General features: G+C 35.2%; 1 pseudogene; it reads left to right on the top strand.

Moving 5' to 3' along the window:
- Positions 1-853: 853 nt before the first annotated feature.
- Positions 854-971, top strand: LOC114540500 (annotated as a pseudogene).
- The last annotated feature ends 3069 nt before the right edge of the window (positions 972-4040 follow it).

Raw genomic sequence — 4040 nt, 5'->3', positions numbered from 1 at the left:
AACCCCTTTTGATTTATTTGTAGAAAATTATTCCAATGTTCTCATTAATTTGCCCATGAGGAATATTTTTGTTTAACTTTCCCCAAAAATATTCATAGATCAAAACTTCTTGTTTTCTCAAACAAGAAGTCTAGGTCCATACCAGCTTGAAAGCACTGGTTCTCGTCTGATCACCAAAGTTAAAACAATTCAGGTGAAGTTAGTACTTGGATGCGTGACCACTTGGGAATACTTCGTTTCATAAATCCCTTTTGATTTATTCATAGAAAATTATTCCAATGTTCTCATTAATTTGCCCAAAAGGAATTTTTTTTTAACTTTCCCCCAAAATATTCATAGATCAAAAGTTCTTGTTTTCTGAAACAAGATGTCTAAGTCCATACCACTTGGAAAGCACCTGTTCTCATCTGATTATCGAATTTAAAACAATTCAGCTGAAGTTAGTACTTGGATGGGTGACCTCTTGGGAATACTTTGTGTCATAGACATTTTGATTTATTCATAGAAAATTAATCCAATGTTCTCATTAATTTGCCCAAGAGGAATATTTTTGTTTAACTTTCCCCCAAAATATTCATAGATCAAAAGTTCCTCTTTTCTCAAACAAGAAGTCTTGGTCCATTCCACTTGGAAAGCGCCGGTCCTCACTTGATCACCGAAGTTAAAAAAATTCAGGTGAAATTAGTACTTGGATGGTTGACCACTTGGGAATACTTTGTGTAGTAGACCCCTTCTGATTTATTCAAAGAAAATTATTCCAATGTTCCCATTAATTTTCCTTAGAGGATTTTGTTTGTTAAAATTTTCCCCAAAATATTCATAGATCAAAAGTTCTCGTTTCCTTAAACAAGAAGTCTATGTCTACACCACTTGGAAAGCACCGGTTCTCGTCTGATCACCGAAGTTAACCGAAGTCAGGCAAGTTAGTACTTGGATGGGTGACCGCTTGGGAATACTTTGTGTTGTAGACTCTTTTTGATTTATTCATAGAAAATTATTCCAATGTTCTCACTAATTTGGCTCAAGAGGAATTTTTTTGTTTAACTTTCCCCCAAAATATTCATAGATCAAAAGTTATTGTTTTCTCAAACAAGATGTCTACGTCCATACCAAATAGGCATGTCATCCGAAGCGGTCATAAACTTTATGAACTCTGCTTTCCATTTAACACTTTTGCAGTGAAGAAAATTGCTGGTAAGAATGTAAAAACCATTGTAAAGGTTGCACGTTTCAGATGGAAAGCGCGACTCAATTTCTGCGATAATATGATTGAGAAGTGGGATGGTGAATTTCATTCGATAGTAATCACGAGCAGTTTCGGCAGGGAAATTTTCTCGCTTACTTTGGACTTCACACAACCATGGCATCCACTCACTTAATCTTATCTTATCTTTGTAGCCAATTGCAGCACCTTGTCATAATACTTGTTGTGAAAATCTTCAACAGAATTACACAACATCGCCATTTGGAACCTCAAAAGATCGATTTGCTTTAGTGACTTGGAAATATCAAACTTGCTGTAATGTTGTCCTTGTTAAAACTATGTAATAATAAAACCTAAATGCCTTACATATATAACATATTAATAATTGACTATTAATTAACAACTTGGCTATATTACATCTTTCCTTATTTCAGATAAAAGTTTTTTCTTTTAATGTTTTTTAAAAGATTTCAAACACACAAAAAAAATTCATTCCCAATTACTCATCCATCAATGCACCTCTACGCATCCTGACACACCAGAATGTGAACTGGAAGTGGCAAGCGGAACAAGAGAACGCCCTGAAGAAACTCCAAGGCGAACTAATGGGTGATTGTGTGTTATGGGTTATTTTGACCCTTCCAAGCAGACCAAGGTTATTGTTGATGCCAGTCCAATGGGCCTTAGGAGTGCTAATCGCGCAAGAAGGCAAAGTTTCTGACGTTGAGTCTCAACACTCGCAGACCGAAAGAGAAAGGTTAGCTGTTGTCTGGGCTGTAGAACATTATCATCTATCGCCTGTATTCAAAAAGCTCACTCACACTCACTGAGTGTGACATATAAATTTTGTTAATGCTGATCAATGAGAAAGTTTTCTCCGAATAGATGGAAAGATATAAGGTAAATCACTAAAAATCAAGCCCCTATTCGGCTGGAAATACCGCCATTCAAACGTTATGAGAAGATTAAGATCTCACACTCAATGAGTTTGAGTGTGAGTGAGGTTTTAGAATACAGGTGTATATCTCTGTTGTAATTGTAGCATGGAATCACGATGAAGCAAGGAACTCTTCTCATGATCTTCAAGACGTCTTACAGCACTCTGCCAGTTTGTCAACGGTTCTTCCAAACAAAACACAAGAAAGACAAAACGCTCCGTTGTAAAGCTTGAAATAACATAACCAGGACCAATGAGAAAACCAATTATGAGATAACTTACAAAATTGCTTCTTAGTGGAACCATATTCACAAGATGGAAAGTTGAACATGGAGGGACGCTAATGATTTTGTTGCACTTAGTGTCATCGTCAATTTCCTGTTGATCACCAACAAAATTTCCAACATGAAGTGGATCAATGTCAGAGGCATCGAATTTTAATTTTAATTGGCCTTACCACTGTTTTGAGGCTTTTCATTCTTTGTTGTCACATCTTTTACAAGATTATCAGGATTGTCTATAATAGGAAGAGAAAACTATTACTATAATTAAAAAAATGTAGAATGAGCAACTGAAATACAAATGACATGTATGATTTAACTTTGCACCACTATAATATTTATACATTTACAAAACAAGCACCTAAATATCTAAAATGATATTAATCAAAGGGAATACCTTCAGAAATATTTCCCTTGCTCTTTAGGACATCAGTGATCTTCAGCTGCTGTCTAACTTTTTAGGTTGTTCACAGTTTGATGCTGTCACATGACTTTCTTTATGTTTGAATTCCGACAAGGGACAAAGTAATTAGGTTAAAAGAACTTTGAATCCATACCAGGAAGGGTAGTGATAGTACCAAGACTTGACCATAAGAAAACAAGAGGATTTTGCATGACTTTGTTTGAAAATTTAGTATAGGCTGCTCTTGGAGAAATTATGCCATTCATGAACTAAGAATACTTGGTTTTCTCAACTATTTTCTCTGGGTAAACAGTTCTTATATTCATCCCAGTCACTGAAGAGAAGGCCAACATGCATAAAAGAGAAAAAAATTTTCTATTAACAGTGGTTCTCAAAGCCTCTCCTGAACCACTGCAGTTCCTGTAGATGTATTTTTTCCTGTCATAACCTTCAGCTAATGCTTCACCAGAGACAGCTGCAGAGAAGGCAGTATTGTCACAATGGAAGAGATGTGACTTCTTTAATAAATGGATGAAATGCATAAAACTGCTGAGTATTTAACAATTCAATGATTGTCAACATTTGCAACACATGCCATAGGTCTTTACCACACAACAGTTTGGAGCATGCTCGGTATAAGCAATTTCCATCTCCCAGAGTTCTAAAACAATGTGAAAGGTCATGTAATTGGTATCTAAATTATGAATATTGGTAACTTTGATAAATAAAATGTTTACATGTTGCCTTTAAATACTCTGCAGCCTCTGAATGTAAAGATCTCTCAGCCCCTGGATGACAAATTAATTACTCCAGTTGAATCTCATGGGCTTGGTAATGTTATAATGTCATTAATGTCTAGTCTAGAATCAAGCCATAGTTATAAATAGAAGGTTTTGCTACTTCTGTTCCACTTTTGCAGCTGAAGACTGTAGTTTATCATATTACGCTAAGAAACAAAGTTCTAGCGCCTGTATATTACTCAGGCTGTGTGGAAGTAAATAATCTTCCCAATATCAATATGTCTTACTTAAATTGTAAACGCAGATGATTAGGAATTAAAGATGTTTGCTGGTTTCCTTACCCAGTGAAAATGGATTACAAGTCCTATTTGTTTTTGTCTTGATCATATCAGTGTGACCAGATTTTAAAATTCAATTATGCCAGACAGTAGTCTAAATTATGCTAAATTGACATATATTATGCTAAATGTGATTT

The sequence above is a fragment of the Dendronephthya gigantea genome, unplaced genomic scaffold (assembly GCF_004324835.1).
Source record: "Dendronephthya gigantea isolate DGI-Jeju-01 unplaced genomic scaffold, DenGig_1.0 000236F, whole genome shotgun sequence".
NCBI classification, from domain to species: domain Eukaryota; kingdom Metazoa; phylum Cnidaria; class Anthozoa; order Malacalcyonacea; family Nephtheidae; genus Dendronephthya; species Dendronephthya gigantea.
This window is presented reverse-complemented; position numbering and strand designations above follow the sequence as displayed.